The sequence below is a fragment of the Microcaecilia unicolor genome, chromosome 2, assembly GCF_901765095.1.
Source record: "Microcaecilia unicolor chromosome 2, aMicUni1.1, whole genome shotgun sequence".
In the NCBI taxonomy this organism is placed as follows: Eukaryota; Metazoa; Chordata; class Amphibia; order Gymnophiona; family Siphonopidae; genus Microcaecilia; species Microcaecilia unicolor.
In genome coordinates this window covers 424,165,473-424,187,597 of record NC_044032.1, presented here as the reverse complement: position 1 = coordinate 424,187,597, position 22,125 = coordinate 424,165,473, and the positions used below count along the sequence as shown (strand labels likewise).

General features: G+C 44.1%; 1 protein-coding gene across 1 annotated transcript in view; it reads right to left on the bottom strand.

The window, feature by feature from the left end:
- Positions 1 to 22,125, bottom strand: part of BANK1 (B cell scaffold protein with ankyrin repeats 1) — a 561,218-nt gene that overhangs the window by 106,930 nt on the left and 432,163 nt on the right. The gene's annotated exons all lie outside the window — the stretch shown is intronic.

The window sequence follows — 22,125 nt, the reverse complement described above, 5'->3', positions numbered from 1 at the left end:
CAAATCAACTCTGGACCCAGATGCAAGTCATTTTGTAAACAAGGGAGGAAAGCGGCAAGCATCTGCATGCACTGGTGCCACTGATGTGTTGGCTTATGCATTCCGTACCCTGCATGCCACAGCAATGTGACCGTTCCAGTGGCACACCTCCAAGCTTCTCCTGCTTTGATATCTGTCCCACGTTTCTAGCACGCCGAATGCATCAACCACAGTGGTCAGCATCTGCCCACTGAACCCCCCTCAGTGCACCCTGTAACCTGGTCTCGCCTCCGCCATGCAATCGGCTGCATGGAACCCACAGAGCCCAAAGAAAGAACATACCCACTGTGTCTCCTGGCGTGCATAGGAGGCAAATGCCATGACCCTGCGTGAATCACCGGGTCAATAGGACATCGGCTGGTAAGACAACATTGTGCATCAGCTACCCAGGAGAAAGTAAATGCGGAAATTGCTGTTATGAACTACAACAGAGAGCAGCCCTTTGGAGCAGCTCAGCTGTTGAAGCAGCCTGCAATATGGCAATTGCTCCTTGGCAAACACTGCACTTGAAGCTCAAGAGCCCTCCCCTTTCCCCACCCCCTAGCACTTCACTTCATGTCACCTGACTATCCCTGCTTCTCTACTCCTTACTACTCCCCCCTGCTATCCCTACCCCAAATCCCTTCATTTGTCTGACTCCCCTCCCCTAACCCCTCCCTAAAATACACTTCTTGGCTGAACCAGGCTGCCGCCCGTTTGTGCACATGATCGCCATTACATCTGGGTCATTGCTCTTTAATTACATTGTACAATTTTTGACTATATTTGGCAAAAGTGACCACTCAGAATGAATAGAGACATCCTTAGAGGCAATTCTATAAGTTGGAGCCTCCATTTAGGTGCTCTAATGCCACGCCGTGATAGCCTATTATATAATGGCATTTGGGCACCCAGATCCTATTTTAGAATATTAGCATAATCTGGTATACGCCCCACAATGCTTTTAAAATAATATTCTTCATGTAACATTAAAGAATTTGGATAAGTATTTTCTGAAGAGAATAATTCCATTTAATCACTTTAAACATATTTATTTACATGTTTAACTGGGCAGCAAATAGAGGGGAACCAAGAAGAAAAGGTTTCAACTCCTCCTTTATCCTGCATGTCCAACATTTGATTGCTCTGTCTCAAGAGCAGCTAGTAGGGACTTGGAAAACCATGTTGCTCTGCACTCCGTACAGAAATGAGATTTTGATAGAAGACAAGAGACACAATAGTGTGAAACAAAATACTTCACTTGCAACATTTATTATACCCTGTCCCAAAGGCAATTATTCACATATCCTACAGGGCATGTTATTTTCATAAGGCCAAAAAAGGCCATTTTTATCATATAGCTTGAATCCACAGACATCAGGGTTACATTTGTCTGAGTTCTGATACAAATACTTGCTTTCAGAATGAAATATGAGTAACGAGAATGCCCTGAGGTAAAGCTGGAAATGTACCGAACAATGCTTCATGAATCCTGGCGAAAAATGACAAGTTTTTAAATAGGCACAACAAAAGCACTGCAGAGTTTATGTTGTCCCTCATTGTTTTATGCCAAAATCATTTTAATGATGTGCGTCCCCTGCCCAGCCCTCTACCCCCTGAGCTGCAGCAAGCTGCCTGCAAATCTGTCATATTTACAAGTCATATACAAACTTGAAAAAAAGAGCAGTTTACAGCTTTCATGTTCCTCAGAATATCTTCCTACCAGTTGCTTGCTAACTGCTGGTTCATTTTCTCTCCAATTATTCCTTATACACTGCTTGCTTATGACCTCTGCTCACCAAGCAAGCTGCTCTTATCTCTGTCCTTCTTCATCATCACCATATCCTCACTCTGTACTTTTTGCCGCGCTGCACTGTGTGTCTGAAGTGGTCTTCAAGAGTTGGTGTGTCATGCTTCCTCTCTAGCCATAATTGGGTCCCATTTAAAAGCTTATATTTTTTAGATTAAACCTTGAACCCTAGAGCTTTCTGATCGCATGTTGCAAGTTTATTGTAAACAAACTTCTCAAAACGTTTTTTGTTTTTTTTTAGCTGTTTTTTTGTGTTCTGACTAGATTGTAGGCTACATAGCGAAGGGACTGTCTCTTGTATGTATCTGAACAGTTCTGGATATCTCTAGTTGTGTCATGGAAATGACGTGTAGATGCAACACTGGTAATTTAGTCTAGTTTATTGAAATTTGATATACCGCCAAGCCTAACTGGCAGTCTACATAGGACCAAAATCTTCAGAAAAATAGAAAGGAACTACAATATTTGATAGGAAAGGATAACAGACATACAAAGAGTTAATCACACATGAAAAAGAGAAAGGAAGGGTGGGGGGGGGGATGGAGTGATGGGAAGGGCAAGATGAGAGAGCTAGGGTAGTCATACAGAAAGGGAGAGGGGGGAAAAGGCAGCATGGGACAGGGAATGGAGAAACAGCATCTAATCCAAAGCAACTATGCACTAGGTTGAGCCAAAGACCTGGGTGAAAAGCCAGGCCTTTAGTCCTGCTTTAAAGTTCTTAAAGGACAGTTCTGTGTGAATGTGTAAAAGGAAGTGAATTTCAATGAGAGGATGTTGTGAAAAAAGACACATGATGTCTAGTAGACTCGTACTGAGTAACCTTAGGGGCAGGTAAGACCAGACAATAGTCGTTCAATGAGCAGAGAAGATGAGCAGGAGAATATGGGATAGTGAGGGAAGAAAGTGTGAAAGGCCAGACAAATCTGATTAATTATTTTGACTGAGTGACCAGAGTTGGATCGAGGGCGAGCACTAGATGTGGTGTATTTAGAACTTAACAAAGCTTTTGACATGGTTCCACATAGATGACTAATAAATAAACTGAGTAACTTCGATATGGGCCCTAAACTGACTGACCAGGTTAGAAACTAGTTGAGTGGAAAGCACAGAGTGTAGTAGTAAATATAGCTTACTGTGAGGAAGGGGATGTTACCAGTGGTGTGCCACACAGTTTGGTTCTTGGGCTGGTTCTTAAGAGTTTTGTAAGTGATATTGCTGAAGAGCTGTCTGGTATGGTTTGCCTCTTCGCGGATGATAGTAAAACCTGCAATAGGGTGGATACCTCTGAAGGTGTGGATAACATGAGGAAGGACCTAGCAAAGCTTGAAGAATGGTCCAGAAATGTCAGCTAAGACTTAATGCTAAAAAATGCAGGGTCATCTATTTGGGTTGCAACTTTTGTGCATGAAAGATGAGCAGAACTTGTGTGTGAATGTATGTGATAATCTTAAGGTGAATAAACAGGTAGAAAACATGACAGCAAAAGCTGGAATGATGCTTGTGTACATAGCAAGAGGAATGACCAGCAGGAAAAAGGTGATGATGCTTCTGTATGTAGTGTATGTATTACACTCTGGTGAGATCTCATTTAGAATAATGAGTACAAGTCTGGAGACCACATCTTCAACAAGATATAAAAAAGGATGGAGTTGGTCCAGAGGACAGCTATTACAATGATCCGTGGTCTTCATCATAATGTGTGTGGAACAGACTTAAAGATCTAAATATGTATACTTTGGAAGAAAGGTTGGAGAAGGGAGATTCCACAGATGTTTAAATACCTCTATGGCATAAATGCACAGGAGGTGAGTCTCTTTTAATTGAAAAGAAGCTCTAGATTGAGGGGCTATAGGATGAAAGTGAAAAGAGACTCAGAAGTAACCTGAGGAAATACTACTTCATAGAAAGGGTGGTGAATTTGTAGAATGGCCTACCGGTGGAGGTGGTGGAGATGAAAACAGATTTGAATTCAAGAAGGTTTGGGACAAGTACATAAGATCTTAAGGGAGTGAAAGGGAGACTAGATGGCATGGATGGGCAGATTGGATAGGCCAATATGGTCTTTATCTGCCTTCACTTTTCTATGTTTCTATGTACTGTCCCATAGAGTTAGGCTAGACCAGTGATTCTCAACTCAATCCTAGGACACAGCCATTCTGGTTTTCAGGATATCCACAATAAATATGTATGAGAGAGATTTTCATAGAGTGAAGGCAGTGTATGCAAATCTCTCTCATGTACATTCATTGTGGATATTCTGAAAACCTGACAGGCTGAGTATGTCTCAAGGACAGGATTGAGATCCCTTGACCTAGAGCAGGGGTAGGCAACTCCGGTCCTCGAGAGCCGCAGGCAGGTCAGGTTTTCAGGATATCCACAATGAATATGCAGGAGATAGATTTGCAAGCACTGCCTCCATGGTATGCAAATCTATCTCATGCATATTCATTGTGGATATCCTGAAAACCTGACCTGCCTGCGGCTCTCGAGGACCGGAGTTGCCTACCCCTGACCTAGAGGGACATAAGTACATAAGTAATGCCACACTGGGAAAAGACCAAGGGTCCATCGAGCCCAGCATCCTGTCCACGACAGCGGCCAATCCAGACCAAGGGCACCTGGCGAGCTTCCCAAACGTACAAACATTCTATACATGTTATTCCTGTCTTGTGATACCTATTAAGAGGGATAATGATACATTTTTCTGTGGGTAAATATAGAATTACCTGTGTAAAACCTGGAATATCATTGCTTTTCATAGAGCTAACGATGGCATGCACTGTTCCCCAAATTCTATATATCGCACCTTAATTTCCATACAGAAATTGAAGCATATTCTATAACAATGCACGTAACTTAATTAGTTAACTAGCTACTCAGCGCTGTCAACTGGATGTTAAGCAATTATCAGCACTAATTATGATATATGCGCAGAACTCGCTAAGCATATTCTGTAATGTGGTGCATATAAATTCCAAGTCGCATAGTTGAAAAGGGGGCATCATTATGGACATGGAATGGGTGTTTCTAAAATCTATGCACATTATTATAGAATGCATCTGCTCTGCAACTAATATAGGCATTGAGATTTAGACCATGTAAAACATGGCCTAAATGGGTGTGATCAAATTTTGTCACATGGAGAGGCGCTCAGCATATTCTATATACTGTGAAGAAATGTAAGACTATTCTATAAAATTTAGGCGTACGGAGAATACACCTAGGTATATTTTTTTCTCACACGAATTTTTCAGGCAACATATATAGAATCTAGCCCTGTCTGTGTATATTGACCCAAATCATTTGTAGATCTGGCTAAATGAACTTCCTTAAGGAATGGGATTCTCAATAAGCTAGTCTCTTGAGAATGCAATGGTTGAGTAGGTTCATACCACATTAGACAATCTCAGACCTCTGCCATAAAAATCAAAATGCATACCTTAAACATCAGCCTCTGAAAAATGGATAACAATATAATGAAGGCATTGAATTCAGACAGAAAAGAGATAGTAGCTAATATATTATGTTAGGTCTGTTTATTGCCCCTGCCTGTTTCTCCTGAGGTATCAGCATTTTAACAAGCAGCTATCTAGCCACAAATTAAAATATAAAGGACTAAAATACAAGCTGATGCATGCCACTGCCTTCTCCTACATGAGCACGCAGTTATGGAATGCACTACCTACAGACTTGAAAACAATCAACAAAATAACTATCTTTCGCAAATCTCTGAAGACATACCTCTTTAACAAAGCCTACAATGAGATCCAATAACCGGCAGCCCCACTAATATACCTCACCAACCCAATCAGTTATGAAAGCCCACCCTCTACAACTACCCTAATCACTCCCTTCCTTCTTCTATCCTCCCTTACTTATACTATGCACAGTTCTACTGTATCTGATATCCTGATATGACAATGTTAACATAATCATGAAAGCCACATTGAGCCTGCAAATAGGTGGGAAAATGTGGGATACAAATGCAATAAATAATAATAAATAAGTTTTTAAGGATAGATGATAAAGTTCAGATTTTTTTTTATTAATCTCTTAAACATACACAAGCTGGCTAGCACTTCATATAATGTTATGCTACCTATAATCCCCCTTGAACTAGATAATTATTAATCCAGAAAACACAAACAAACCTTGCTGTAATGGTTCCATACATTTGTTAGGCTATGGGAAGATGATATGGAAAGGAACTAAGACATCCACAAAAGTCAAGTACTGAAAGGAAGAAGATATATGGTTTTCCTTGATATGCAGGAAAGAAAAATACATGATGACAACATTTATTGCAAAAAAAATCCCACAAAATTCCTATGGCCAGGGAGGCTGCAAACCCATGGTACTGAAACATTCCAAAAGCACGTATTAATTCTGCTATTTACCACTTTGCTTTCATTAGCTTTGATATCTCTAAAAAGCTTCCTTGAACACCACAAATCAGGATCATATAGGACAAGATTTAGTATCTGTCAGATTTTCCCCATAGATGAAATGTGAAGAAGAAAAACCCTTCCAGAGTAAAGCTTTAGTCAGCTTTATCTTTTACTGAGGACCAGGCTTTCTATTTGGCAGATGTATGTGGATTGGAATCAAAAAAGAAGATGAAGCTGAAATTTAATGAATTAATGGATTGATTTTTTTCCTCTGTAGTAAACGCTTTCCAGACCGGTAATAATAAACCATCATGTAACAGCACGGCTATGTCAGCAGATTTCTACACATTTTTATCACTGTTTTTGGAGTATGCACTTAGATTTTTTTTTTTCTGAGCATTCGGCTTTGGTTTATAACTGTAGCCTCTTGCCAGTCTGGAGTGCTCCTAACAGTAGACTAAGGGCACACCTCCAGCGTTATTGTCCCTGGATACTGTGCTTGGGTCCAGGTCAGGACCTATATAACTAGGGGACATATTAATCCACACATTCCACTCTTTACCAGCACTCAATAATTGAGTGCAGACCAGAACTGGGGTTCTGACCAAAAGTTTACTAAAAACAATCTTCATGCAAAAACAATTCAAACGACTGTGTCGTTTTACTTTGGAGCCTCCCCTGCCCACATGCCTGCCCACATCAGCTTCTATCCTGCTAGCTTCCCTCCAGCCATCTGCTCGTATCAGTTCCCTTTCAGCCAGCACAGCCAGCCGCCTGCCCACACAACTTCTTTTCCAGCCAACTTCCTCCAAACCCCTCACCCAAATCTGCTCTTTTCCAATCAGCTCTCTCACAAAGCATCAGTCTTCTTCTAGCCAGCCCTACCCACCTAAAGCATCAGTCCCCTTCCAGCCAGTTCCTTCTCCACCATGGCATCAGCCCCCTTCCAACCAGCTAATTCTCCATAAAGGTTGCCCTCCTGTTTTCTCTTCTCCTGTCCTCCCCCCCTTGATGTCCCTCCAGCACACACACAGAAACAGGCATGTAGTTCTCTTCATACACCCCTCCCACAACATTCCACAACACTGTCAATCATGACTTACTTCTTGCCACACTGTCCTCATTTGGGTTCCAGGGCTCTGTCCTCTCCTGGTTCTCCTCCTATCTCTCCCACCGCACCTTCAAAGTTCACTCTCATGGATCTTCCTCCACCCCCATCCCCTTATCTGTTGGTGTTCCCCAGGGATCGGTCCTTGGACCCCTTCTCTTCTCAATCTACACCTCTTCCCTGGGCTCCCTGATCTCATCTCATGGTTTCCAGTATCATCTCTATGCTGATGACACCCAACTGTATCTCTCCACACCAGACATCACCGCGGAGACCCAGGCAAAGGTATCGGCCTGCTTATCCGACATTGCTGCCTGGATGTCCAACCGCCACCTGAAACTGAACATGTCCAAGACCGAGCTTATCGTCTTTCCACCAAAACCCACTTCTCCTCTTCCTCCACTTTCTATCTCAGTTGATAACACCCTCATCCTCCCCGTCTCATCTGCCCGCAACCTCGGAGTCATCTTTGACTCCTCTCTCTCCTTCTCTGCGCATATCCAGCAGATAGCCAAGACCTGTCGCTTCTTCCTCTTTAACATCAGCAAAATTCACCCTTTCCTCTCTGAACACACCACCCGAACTCTCGTCCACGCTCTCATTACCTCTCGCCTGGACTACTGCAACTTACTCCTCACCGGCCTCCCACTTAGCCATCTATCCCCCCTTCAGTCTGTTCAGAACTCTGCTGCACGTCTCATATTCCGTCAGAACCGATATACTCATATCACCCCTCTCCTCAGGTCACTTCACTGGCTTCCGATCAGATACCGCATTCAATTCAAGCTTCTCCTTCTTACCTACAAATGCACTCAGTCTGCTGCCCCTCACTACCTCTCTACCCTCATCTCCCCTTACGTTCCCGCCCGTAACCTCCGTTCACAGGATAAATCCCTCCTCTCAGTACCCTTCTCCACCACCGCCAACTCCAGGCTCCGCTCATTCTGCCTCGCCTCACCCTATGCTTGGAACAACCTTCCTGAACCCTTACGCCAAGCCCCCTCCCTGCCCGTCTTCAAGTCTTTGCTTAAAGCCCACCTCTTCAATGCTGCGTTCGGCACCTAACCCTTACCGTTCAGTGAATCCAGACTGCCCCAATTTGACTGCCCCTATCGGACCAACCGTTCACTTGTCTATTAGATTGTAAGCTCTTTGAGCAGGGACTGTCTCTCTTTGTTAAATTGTACAGCGCTGCGTAACCCTAGTAGCGCTCTAGAAATGTTAAGTAGTAGTAGTAGTAGTAGGAGAGCAGCTATGTGCCAGGCAAGGCCGCCGAAAGACTGAGCTGGGCCCCGGGCAAGGCCGCTCCCGGGGGCCCCCGCCTGCTGCCCCTGCAATCGCTACCACTGTCGCCTCCCTCTCCTGCTCTCAGGCCGTCGGCGCCACAGTCCCCAGTCTCCACCCGCCTACCCCCAGCCCCGTTGACAGCCCCCCTTCATCCACCACCGGACTCCCTGCATTCAAATCGGCAGCGCCTCACCTCTCTGTGAAAGCGGCAGTTCGCCTCCCTTTGGGCTCTCCCTGTGTCCCGCCCTAGCAGAAACAGGAAGTTACATCAGATGAGGGCGGGACACAGTGAGGGAAGGTCCGAAGGGAAGCGATCTGCCGCTTTCACATGGAGGTGAGGTGCTGCCGATTTGAATGCAGGGGGCCCAGTGGTGGACAGAAGGGGGCTGTCAACAGAGCCAAAGGCAGGCAGGTGAGACCGGGGACTGCAGCACTGGCGGCCTGGGAGAAGGAGAGAGACCCCCGTCGCCCGGCCCCCCTTGGAGGCCTGGACCTGGGGAATTTTGTCTCCCCTGCCCCCCTTCTCGGCGGTCCTGGTGCCAGGCACATCCTCCTTCTCCTTTGCTGTGACTGCAGAATTTGAACCATGCAGGAGACTGTAGAGCCCCTTGGTTCAAATTCTGCAGTCGAAGCCAGCTCAGCAAAGGAGAAGAAGGACATAGACTGGCCTCCACCTATCCTCTTCCGTTTCTACGGCAAAGCACAGGAGAAAGAGAGGAGAAAGAAGAAAAAAGGATGGTAAGCAGGGGAATGTGGTGGGAGGGGGGTGTGCATGCTGGGGAATCATGGGGGGAGAGGAGAAAACAGATGCATGAACTGAACCTAGCTGTGGTTACAGATGCTGCCTGGCCCTCCTTCTCAGATCCAAGGAATATCTGCTGTATCCCTGCTACTCTCTTATACTTCAGAAATACTTAATTTCATCCAGGAAAGTGCTGAGACCTAAGCAACCCCTTTCACCTCTCAACACTTCTCTGCTACCTATGGTACAATGGCTGGGCTAGCCAAAGACCCTTGTCCCCTTGCAGTGTGGTGCAATGACTCGGTAACCAGAAACCAAAGACAAGATTTCTGATGGAGCTAGGTTTTATACCAGTCCCATTTCCTTCCAAAAGGAGTCTCTTCTTCTTATCAGTTCTTCATTACATTACATTTGAATTTATAATCCACTCGTACCCAATTAGTTCTAAGCGGAGTACAATAATGGCAGACCAAACTTTATCTGGGAGCCACAGCAAGTCAGACAAATACATCAAAAGTTAGCATTAACATAGGGATTAACAGAGTTTCAGAACAAATTTGTGAAATAATGAGGTCTGTATCCATTTCCTAAAATCCAAGTAGTTAGAAGAAGCACAGAAAATTTCTGGGGTCCTTTTCACTAAGCCGCAGTAAAAAGTGGCCTGCGGTAGTGTGGGTGCATGTTTTTGGCATGCGCTAGGCCATTTGTTTTACTGCAGCTGTGAAAAAAGGCTTTGTTCAATGTGGGCTGTGCGCTAGAATGAAAAGTAGCGCACGACTATTTACTGCCTGAGCCCTTACCACCACTCATTGACCTAGTAACATAGTAGATGATGGCAGAAAAAGACCTGCATCTAGTCTGCCCAACAGTAGTAAGGGCTTATGTTCTTTATGCGTGGTACTCATGCAGTACGTGCCAATGTGGCTGCGCTTGCCGATTATCGCCTGGAATGCCCCCTGCGGTAGAAAATAGAAAAATATTTCCTACCGCGGGAAACAGCACGCACCATCTTCGACATAACTGCTGAGTGGGCGTGCTAACCAGGTGGTCAATTTGGCACATGCCACAGGTATGGTCAGTGCTTTTTTTGTAGAAAAAAAGGTGCCGGTACTCATTATGGGCGGGGTCACCACATATGGCTCCACCCCTATGATAGCCACACCCACATTAACCACACCCCCTATACCAGCCATGGCGCATATAAACAGACATCATTGAAAATATTACAGTACTATAGGAGAAAAAAATAACGTGATTTTTTTTTCATTATAAATAATCTCAGTAAGCTCTTACAGCTCCAGTATACCCAGTGCAAAATAAGACAGCCAATGTAAATTCTCAAATTGGACATATTACAAACACTAAAATGAAAATAAAATGATTTTTTTCTACCTTTGTTGTCTGGTGACTGTTTTTCTTTCAATATTGGTCCCAGTCTGTGATTCTGTTTTCCTTTGTTTTCACTTAACTCTTCTGTGCCATTTGTCATTTTTGTCTCCTTTTTCTTTGCTTTCTTCAATATTTTTCAGGCTCTCTCTCTGTCCAGATTTAATTCATTCTTACTATCCATTCTTTAATTTCCTTCATCTACCTGTGGCTTTTCATCTTTTCCTCACCCTTGTTCTCCCCATGCCCCTTCCTCTTATTCAAGGAAGCAAGGAAAACAGTGGATACAAAAGAGTCCTCTCTCAAGTGGTGTCTTCTGAAACAAGTTCTTTATTGCAAATCAATTAAAACAACGACCCTGGGTCTTTGTTTTAATTGATTTGCAATAAAGAACTTGTTTCAGAAGACACCACTTGAGAGAGGACTCTTTTGTATCCACTGTTTTCCTTGCTTCCTTGTTCTTTCGTGGAGAGAACACCTTCTGTGTGTGTTGGCCTTCCTCTTATTCTCCAGTCTTTCTCTATTCCCCTTTTCCATCCAGCAGCTCTGCTTTCTCTCCCCATCCTTCCAGTGTCTCCCCTATTTCTTTCTGCATTCTTCCATCCAGCATCTTCCCTCTTTCTCTCCCCATCCTTCCATCTGTTTTTCCCTCTCTCCCCAATCCTTCCATCTATGTTTTTCCCTCTCTCTCCCCATCCTTCCATCTGTTTTTTCCCTCTCTCTCCCCATCCTTCCATCTGTTTTTCCCCTCTCTCCCCAATCCTTCCATCTGTTTTTCCCTCTCTCTCCCCATCCTTCCATCTGTTTTTCCCTCTCTCTCCCCATCCATCTGTTTTCCCCTCTCTCGCCCCAATCCTTCCCTCTGTTGTTTTCCCTCTCTCTCTCTCTCCCCCCAATCCTTCCCTCTGTTGTTTTCCCTCTTTCTCTCTCTTCCCAATCCTTCCCTCTGTTGTTTTCCCTCTTTCTCTCTCTCCCCAATCCTTCCCTCTGTTGGTTTCCCTCTTTCTCTATCTCCCCATTCCTTCCCTCTGTTGGTTTCCCTCTTTCTCTCTCTCCCCAATCCTTCCCTCTGTTGGTTTCCCTCTCTCTCTCTCTCTCCCCAATCCTTCCCTCTGTTGGTTTCCCTCTCTCTCTCTCTCTCCCCAATCCTTCCCTCTGTTGGTTTCCCTCTCTCTCTCTCTCTCCCCAATCCTTCCCTCTGTTGGTTTCCCTCTCTCTCTCTCTCTCCCCAATCCTTCCCTCTGTTGGTTTCCCTCTTTCTCTCTCTCCCCAATCCTTCCCTATGTTGTTTTCCCTCTTTCTCTCTCTCCCCCAAATCCTTCCCTCTGTTGGTTTCCCTCTTTCTCTCTCTCCCCAATCCTTCCATCTGTTTTTCCCCTCTCTCCCCAATCCTTCCATCTGTTTTTCCCTCTCTCTCCCCATCCTTCCATCTGTTTTTCCCTCTCTCTCCCCAATCCTTCCCTCTGTTGGTTTCCCTCTTTCTCTCTCTCCCCAATCGTTCCCTCTGTTGGTTTCCCTCTTTCTCTCTCTCCCCAATCGTTCCCTCTGTTGGTTTCCCTCTTTCTCTCTCTCCCCAATCCTTCCCTCTGTTGGTTTCCCTCTCTCTCTCTCCCCAATCCTTCCATCTGTTTTTCCCTCTCTCTCCCCATCCTTCCATCTGTTTTTCCCTCTCTCTCCCCATTCATCTGTTTTCCCCTCTCTCTCCCCAATCCTTCCCTCTGTTGGTTTCCCTCTTTCTCTCTCTCCCCAATCCTTCCCTCTGTTGGTTTCCCTCTTTCTCTCTCTCCCCAATCGTTCCCTCTGTTGGTTTCCCTCTTTCTCTCTCTCCCCAATCCTTCCCTCTGTTGGTTTCCCTCTTTCTCTCTCTCCCCAATCCTTCCCTCTGTTGGTTTCCCTCTCTCTCTCTCTCCCCAATCCTTCCCTCTGTTGGTTTCCCTCTTTCTCTCGCTCCCCAATCCTTCCATCTGTTTTTCCCCTCTCTCCCCAATCCTTCCATCTGTTTTTCCCTCTCTCTCTCCATCCTTCCATCTGTTTTTCCCTCTCTCTCCCCATCCATCTGTTTTCCCCTCTCTCTCTCCCCAATCCTTCCCTCTGTTGGTTTCCCTCTTTCTCTCTCTCCCCAATCCTTCCCTCTGTTGGTTTTCCTCTTTCTCTCTCTCCCCAATCCTTCCCTCTGTTGGTTTCCCTCTCTCTCTCTCTCTCCCCAATCCTTCCATCTGTTTTCCCTCTCTCTCCCCATCCTTCCATCTGTTTTTCCCTCTCTCTCCCCATCCATCTGTTTTCCCCTCTCTCTCCCCAATCCTTCCCTCTGTTGGTTTCCCTCTTTCTCTCTCTCCCCAATCCTTCCCTCTGTTGGTTTCCCTCTTTCTCTCTCTCCCCAATCCTTCCCTCTGTTGGTTTCCCTCTCTCTCTCTCTCTCTTCCCAATCCTTCCCTCTGTTGGTTTCCCTCGCCCTGCCAAGTTTCCCGCGAACGGCGCGAAGTCGCGACGCACGCGGCACCAGCCACTATTTCCGGCCGCTGCTGCTTCTCCTGTTGAGCAGCAGCGGCCGCTACACAAAGAAAAAGAAGATTAAAAAAAAAAATTCAAACCTGGCTGAAACGCGGCACCCAGGCATTGCAGACAGCCATTAGGCATTGGCTGTTGCCCCGCAGCTGCTCCTCCTCTTGCCTCTACGTCACTGCCCCTGGAGGAAGACCCCGGAGGAGCGCAGTGACGTAGAGGCAAGAGGAGGAGCGGCTGCGGGGCAACAGCCAATGCCTAATGGCTGTCTGCAATGCCGGGGTGCCGCGTTTCAGCCAGGTTTGAATTTTTAAAAAAAATCTTTTTCTTTGTGTAGCGGCTGCTGCTGCTCAACAAGAGAAGCAGCAGCGGCCGGAAATGGGGGCTGGCACTGCGTGCGGGACATGGACTCACGGGGCAGGGGGAGCAAAACAAAAAGGTGCCAGTACGCCGTACCATTGCGTACCGGCACAAAAAAAGCACTGGGTATGGTAGCCCTACTGCCACTTTGTAAAAGGGCCCCTCAGTAAATTCTGTCCCAAACTTAGCAGCTTGATAAGAGAGAAGAAATCGACTATTCTTATCCTTTTCTTTCCCTTTATAGAAGGAAAACTACATAAATTAAATGTTTAGAGTGATGAAATTGGCTTGTATTTACCAGTGATCATGCTTACATGTTGGTGCCAAGCCAAACAAAATTTTATAAAGAAGACAGAAAAATTCTAACTGCACTTTGGCTTCAATCGGAAGCCAGTGTAAGATGGTATAGTAAGACAAAATATCAAACTTTTTTAGTGAAAATATCAACTGGACTGCCAGGTTTTGGATAGTATGCAGCCTTTTTAATAAGTGTTTAGGAGAAGCAAGATATACAAGGTAGCAATAATCAAGTTGCGACAAAACTTGAGTTAGTAATCTAAACTGGTCCAAGGTGAAGAATTTACGCACTCTATGACATCATCAAATGATAATGTTTGGTTAACAAATACCCCCAGTATCATAATAGATGATGAGAGGGTATAGGTATGTTGGCCAATGGGGAGTGCCACACAATTTGGATCTGAGTTATTGTCAATAAGAAGAAACTTTGTTTTTTTTTGTATTCAGCTTTAGTTTGTGTGGCAACATCCAAGCTTCAATCAATCAGTGCTTTTTTTGTGCCGGTACGCAACGGTACGGCGTACCGGCACCTTTTTCTCCTCCTCCCCTCCCCTCCCATTACTTCCAGCGATTCTCCGCCTCTCTCCTGCCCTCCCATCGACGTGCAGCGATTTTTCCGTCCCTCCCCTGCCCTCACCTCTCTCATATCCAGCGATTCTTCGTCCCTCAACGTCCTCCTTCACTGCCTGTCAGCCAGTCGGACTCAGAAGCGAACGGTGCAGGCAGCGATTGGCTGGCAGCGTCGTAGCTTCCCTCTGCAAGTCCCGCCTATGCGTAAACAGGAAGTTGTAGGCGGGACATGCAGAGGGAAGCTACGACGCTGCCAGCCAATCGCTGCCTGCACCGTTCGCTTCTGAGTCCGACGCTGGCTGGCAGGCAGTGAAGGAGGACGTTGAGGGACGAAGAATCGCTGGATATGAGAGGTGAGGGCAGGGGAGGGACAGAAAAATCGCTGCACGTCGATGGGAAGGCAGGGGAGAGGCGGAGAATCGCTGGAAATAATGGGAGGGAAGGGCAGGGGAGAGAGAACTGCTGGAAATCAATGGGATGGGAGGGAAGAGCAGGGGAGAGAGAATTGCTAGACATAGGATGGGATGGGAGGGAAGGGCAAGGGAGAGAGAATTGCTGGACATGGGAAGGGCAGGGTAGAGAGAATTGCTGGACATGGGATGGGAGGGAAGGGCAGGGGAGAGAGAATTGCTGGAAATCAATGGGATGGGAGGGAAGGGCAGGGGAGAGAGAATTGCTGGACATGGGATGGGAGGGAAGGGCAGGGGAGAGAGAATTGCTGGACATGGGAAGGGCAGGGGAGAGAGAATTGGACATGGGATGGGAGGGAAGGGCAGGGGAGAGAGAATTGCTGGAAATCAATAGGATGGGAGGGAAGGGCAGGGGAGAGAGAATTGCTGGAAATCAATGGGAGGGAAGGGCAAGGGAGAGAGAATTGCTGGACATGGGAAGGGCAGGGGAGAGAGAATTGCTGGACATTGGATGGGCTGGGAGGGAAGGGCAAGGGAGAGAGAATTGCTGGACATGTGAAGGGCAGGGGAGAGAGAATTGCTGGACATGGGAGGGAAGGGCAGGGGAGAGAGAATTGCTGGACATGGGATGGGAGGGAAGGGCAGGGGAGAGAGAATTGCTGGACATTGATGGGAGGGCAGGGATGAGATAATTGCTGATCATGGAGGGGAGGGCAGGCAAGATAGAATTGCTGGACATGGAGGGGAGAGAGGAGAATTGCTGGACGGGGAGGGGAGGACAGGGAAGAGAGAATTGCTGGACATGGAGGGGAGAGAGGAGAATCGCTGGACAGGGAAGAGAGAATTGCTGGACATGGATGAGAGGAGAGAGAGGAGAAATGCTAGAAATGGATGGAGAGGAGAGCAGGAGATAGAGGAGAATTGCTGGACATGGATGGAGGAGTTGGCTAGGAGAGAGGAGAAATGCTGACTTGGATGGAGGAGAGGGGAGAGAGAATTATTGCTTTATATGGATATAGAGGAGGGAAGAGAGATGAGAAATGCTGGACATGGATGGAGGGGAAGAGAGAGGAGAAGTGCTGGACATGAATGGAGGGGAGGAAAGAAAAAAGAAGATGCACATGGATGGAGATGAGGGAAAGGGAAGAGGAGAAAAACTGCACATGGATGGAGAAAATAGGCAAAAGCTGGATCCATGTTATACCTCCTCCAGTCAATTCCATGGAGGAGGACCCAGCTTTTACTTATGGATGCAGGGCAACAAAAGAAGAAGAAAGGAGGAAAGTAAAGAAATAAATGGAAAGAAAGCCCTGGAAACGGAGTTAAGAGAACAGATAGAGAGCAGCAGAATCAGAGACTGGGACCAATATGGATAGAAAAACAAAGTCACCAGACAACAAAGGTAGAAAAAATCATTTTATTTTCATTTTAGTGTTTGGAATTTGTCTTATTTTGCACTGGGTATACCGGAGCTGTAAGAGCTTACAGAAATTATTTATAATGAAAAAAAATCACATTATTTTTTCTCCTATACTAGTATAATATTTTCAATGATGTCTGTTTATATGCGCCATGGCTGGTAAAAGGGGTGTGGCTAATGTGGGTGTGGCTATAATAGTGGCGGTGCCATGTGTGGTGACCCCGCCCACAATGAGTACCGGCACCTTTTTTTCTACAAAAAAAGCACTGCAATCAATACAATGCATTTCTGAATAGTAAGCAACACGTCTGGTGTTAACGAGCAAAATGGAATTAAGACAGTAATATTGTCTGAGCAACTGTAGTTCTTATAGCCTGCCTCTTCTAATTCAAAACCTAATGAATGCGGAAAAATATTAAATAGGGGAAAAGGAAGACTCCATGTGAATTAGACCATGAATGAGACAGTATACCACCCTTTCTAATACATGTAAAAGAATGGCATGATCCACCAAGTTGAAGGCGCTCGAGAGGTCAAATGGAAGCACAAGCATTTTTTTTACCTTTGCTTACTGCTGACTGGGCTGAATGTCCTAATGAACCAATCACGGTTTCAGTGCTGAAAGCAGAACAGAAGCCGGATTATAAGGGATAAAGTAGATTATAATTAACTAGGTCAAGACAGCCCTCCCTTCTGGAAACTGTGGGGATATACACACATCACAGTACAATACTTTAGGGGAGCCACTAGAGGTCTCTGCCATCCAAACTAGGCATCAGCAGAATTTTAGGGGACAGTACATAAGGAAAAATGCATGAGAGAGGGAATGGTGCATGTAATACTCTATTTTGACAGGAATTATAAATTGATAGGAATTTCAGCTCTTCATCTTGTTTAGGATTTGAGTAACATAAGTTAAAGATCTGACTCCTCTTTAGATTCAGCTTGAAAGAAAATTCATACATTGACCATAAGCACTGTACCATATCGTAATCCAAGTGTTATTTTGCAGGTTATCACAACACACTCTTTGGTGAAATGTAAATGAATGAGCAGCATTTAGGGTATGCTCTGTCCCGTATTTATCATGCAAAAACATTTATGTACTGTTGTACAGGTCAACATTACTCCTTTCAAGGTAAATTTGCACTAAGATGCTCAAAGAAAAGGGCCTTACACAAATTACCTTATACATAGCTTGTGTTGGATGAGTGGGTTTGGATAGTTATGTATGTAAAAAGTACGTGCACATTTTAAGGCATGGGAAATGTATCACTGCAAGTTGAGTTAGGGTATTTGCATAGTAATGATATGCAAAACATACAGTTGTATATTTTGCATCTCATTACTACCTAACCTACAGTAACTTAAATATTGCTTTAGGTCACATTAAGGGCCCTGTAACAACCGTTAAGACCCAACACCGCTTGATGAATTTCCCTCCCTCTAGGGCCTTAAGAATTTATGTTTTTGCATAGGTCCTTTCTCCACTAAGGTCCTAAGATTCCAAAAGCAGGGACTGTCCTTCTTTGTTAGATTGTACAGTGCTGCGTAACCCTGGTAGCGCTTTAGAAATGTTAAATAGTAGTAGTAGTGGTAGAAAAAGAAACAAGAGAATTGCAGTACATGGATTTATACCAAAATTCTTTTGGACTTGTAGTTCACAATTCAAGTGATGCACTCTTCTCATTACAGCAGATGTACTGGATTGATTATATTGAACTCTCTTTTACTTATTAAAAAGCCTTAACAAATAATAAGCTCCATTGTAGTCCATTCCTGAATTCAATAAATTGTTAAGCATAAGAGGTCAAGGTGGCTCTTCTTTTTTATGTTTCTGTTTTGTATTCTTCTAAATGCCAAAACTCATTATTTAATAGAAATTGAACACTGAATCTGCTGTTGACAGAAACATGGAATAGCAGTGATGTAAAACAAAGCAGAAATGGTAAGTGCCGCACTGCCTACCAACTAGTAAAAGTGAGGGCTGGAGGAATGAATCTATGGAAGAAAAAACTTGGCTTCCTTTCCATGTAGAAGAAGCATTTTGGTCTACGGTACAACAGACAGCTGCCTATATACATCTTGCCTTCTACATTGATGACCATATTTATGTTGACTAGCAATTAGTGCTATATTCTGCTAAGCCAAATCAACTATTTATATATTTATTTGGAATTAGCTCACCTTTTTTAGTAGTATCTCATGGTGATTTACATTCAGGTACACTAGATATTTCCCTGTCTGAGGACGGCTTACAATCTGGGACCTTTCTATTAAAGCTTAGCTTGTGCTAATGGACATTAATGTGCACGCAAGTGCCATGTGGCCCATAGGATGCACAGCATTTAGGAGCCATTTTACAAGCCCACTGTGTTGCTCCCACCACATGCCATTTCCAATGCATCAGTTTTTTTTTGTTTTTTTTTAGCACCGGGGCTTACCCAGCGATAATCGGGCAGTGCTGTGGGCTGTCCAGTTACCACCAGGTTAGCACAGGAACCCTTACCACTTCCTAAATAGAAGGTTGTAAGGGCTCCCCCAGGAAACGGCTGCTCGCCAAGTGCTTCATTTACTGCATAGCCATGTCCTTCCTTGACCAGAAATGACCTTTTACCAGGTGGCGGTAAAAGGAGGCCTCAGCGTGCAGCAAACCCACACACTGATGCCACCGCAGGGCCCCTTTTTTTGCCACTTGGTAAAAAGGGGCCCTTAGTGGCTCTAATGTCTGTGAGTATGCACTAAACGTTAGTAAAAGGGCCCCTAATTTTGTAACTAGAAGGTAGAAGTGAAAAGTGATATTCTGTAATGTTAAATTGAACCACCCCTGCTGCAAATTATTTTGTGTGACGTGTGTGTGTGTGATATGTGTGTGATATGGTGTGTGCATGTGTATGCATATCTATCTATGGAAAAAAAGAGAGATGGCTATATAGATAGAAATAGGTATATGAAGCTCATCAAAGAAAAATACAAGATATGATTGGATAGGATCATACTGTATTAACTGTTTTAAAAATATTTGGAGGTCATTAAGCACAGGCAGCCTTATGACTCTTACTTAGGAATGCGCATGACCAATAATTTTGCTTCATATTTGGATTTTTCAATTTATTTCACTCATTTTCATAAACTGTTTTCTACATGCAATAACATTTTTTTTACATGGGTAAATTTGTGGGCTATTAGTATAGTAAGTTTTGAGTCCAGCAGAAGTTTTACGATGCTGAAATGAAATAATGTGCATCCCTACTCTCTCATGTATCCATGTGAATCAAAGCCTTCATAATTTCAGTTAATCCATTTAGGTTTGATCATTAGCAAAATATTTTCAGGTTGTTTAAAGAATGTTTTGAATTTTTCATGACTTTTTTTTTGTCCCCCCCCCCATTCATTTCACATATTCAGTTTAATAAAAAAAAATGGGTAATATGGGTTAGAATTTTTTTTACTTATAGAATTTAAAGACATAATTTTCAAGATATCACTTGAAATAGGAAAGAAGAACCACAAAAATATGTATAAAGGAAAACCCCCATGTACCCTGCAGGCACTATTATATTCAGTTCACAATTGGTGTCGGGTCAGGACAACAAACAATGAAGAATATATTACAAGAAACAAAAGAAGAAATACACCTAGAGGTGGACAATTCAGGGCCCCTTATACCAAGCTGCGGCAAAGGGGGGCCGGCGCTGGAATTGGCGTGTGTTTTACACATGTGCTGAGGCCCCCTTTTACCGCAGCTGGTAAAAGGGAAGTCTCACTTTTATACAGGAAATGGCTGTGTGGCAAGTAAAGCACTTGCCATGTGGCCATTTTGGGGAGGCAGCCCTTAACGCCATCCACTGAGGTGGCAGTAACAGCTCCCATATTAACTTGGCGGTAACCGGGCAGCAAGCCATACTGCCTGATTACCGCTGGTTACACTCTGATGCTACAAAAATAAATACATTTTTGTAGCGCTGGAAATGATGGCGTGCTAGGGGTGGGAAGTATCGCCCTGTGGTACTTCCTGTAAAGCGAGCGGTAAGCCCAAGTTAGGCTTACCACCGCTTAGTAAAAGGAGCTCTTAATTACTTAGTTACAAGGTAGGGTTACAGATTCATTCCTCCTGTTTAAATCCACTTAATGTTCAGTCGCAGTCTTATTAATCAAAAACAACACCATTAATTGTGAAGGATCAAAAAATATATAGGTCACATTTTGATATTTAACCATATATTTACATGGAAATTTCAATGTAAATAATGACTCCAAGGCCAAAACTCTATGGCCATCAGCAAAAACTATTTCTGATTCTTTTGTTTTGCATTTGCTATATTGCCATATCTCAAACGCGATATATCAGAATTAGACAAGGTTCAAAGAAGAGTGACCAAAATGATAAAGGGGATGGAACTCCTCTCATATGAGGAAAGGCTTAAGAAGTTAGGGCTCTTCAGCTTGGAAAAGAGACGGGTCTACAAAATCCTGAAGTGGTGAATCGATTTTTTTACTCTTCCAAAAAGTAAAAAGACTAGGGGACACTCAATGAAGTTACTTGGAAAAACTTTTAAAACAAATAGGAAGAAATATTTTTTCACTCAGGGGCCCTTTTACTTAGCTGTGACCTTCGATAGTTTGGATGAGTGAATTTGTCATGGGCTAGGCCATTTTTTTCTACAGCTGGGGAAAAAAGGCTTTTTTTATTGGGGCAGTAAATGGCCGTGTGCTAAAATGAAAAGTAATACGCAGCTATTTATTGCTTGAGCCCTAAACGCCACCCATTGAGCTAGTGGTAAGAGATCACATATTACTTGCATGGTAATCATGCCGCATGAGCTAATGTGGTCACGCTGCTGATGATTACTGCCGGGGACTCCCCCCCACAATAGAAATTAGAAAAATAGTTCCTACCATGCGAAACAGTGCACGCTACCCAGGTGGTAGTGTCAATTTGGCGGGCACTTATCAACACTTTAGCCCTACCGCAATTTAGTAAAAGGGCCCCTCAATGAATAGTTAAGCTCATTGCCACCTCTTCAATGTTGCTTTTGGCACCTAACCTTTTACCTTTCAGGAAATCTAGGCTGCCCCATTTTGACTGCCCCCACTTGACTGACTGTACATTTGTCCATTAGATTGTAAGCTCTTTGAGCAGGGACTGTCCTTCTATGTTAAATTGTACAGCGCTGCATAACCCTAGTAGCTCTTTAGAAATGTTAAATAGGTAGTAGTAGTAGTATAATTCAAAGCCATAGTCACGAATAAAGTGGAAGGAATAGCTGTCTCATCCTTAGTTTAAACTTGACAGCTTTTATGAAATCTTCTATCTTCCAGTATTGGAGAGAGGTTGTCAGATCTCCTCCTAATGATTTCTTTTTAAATAGAGGCAAATAAAAAAAAAAAACCCTGGAAACTGGTGGCAAAGACTGTGATGGCAAATTAACAGTCTCAGTCATATAATGATTTAAACATTTCTTGTGCAGGTGTTCCAGGCATCAGTGGGAAATTTGTCAAACCTAAATTCCTTTGACATACCATATTTTCTAAATTTTCACATTTAACCTCCAAACTACAGTGTCCTTTGACCACCTGAGTCAAAGTAGGTTCTAGTTTTTCAACACAATTTTGTAATATGCCAACTTAAGAATCCTGATCATCCGGTCTCTGTCCCAGACTTAAAATCTAGTCGGAGTTAAGTGCAGATTGAGCAGACAGTCTATCCTAAGGCAGCATTCACATTCCAAATTTCCTCAATGTACAAGTGGCAGGTCTTACCGGATCAAAACCTAGAGGCTGAATGGTCCCTAAGTGGTTATTCTCTGGGGATTTCATGTAA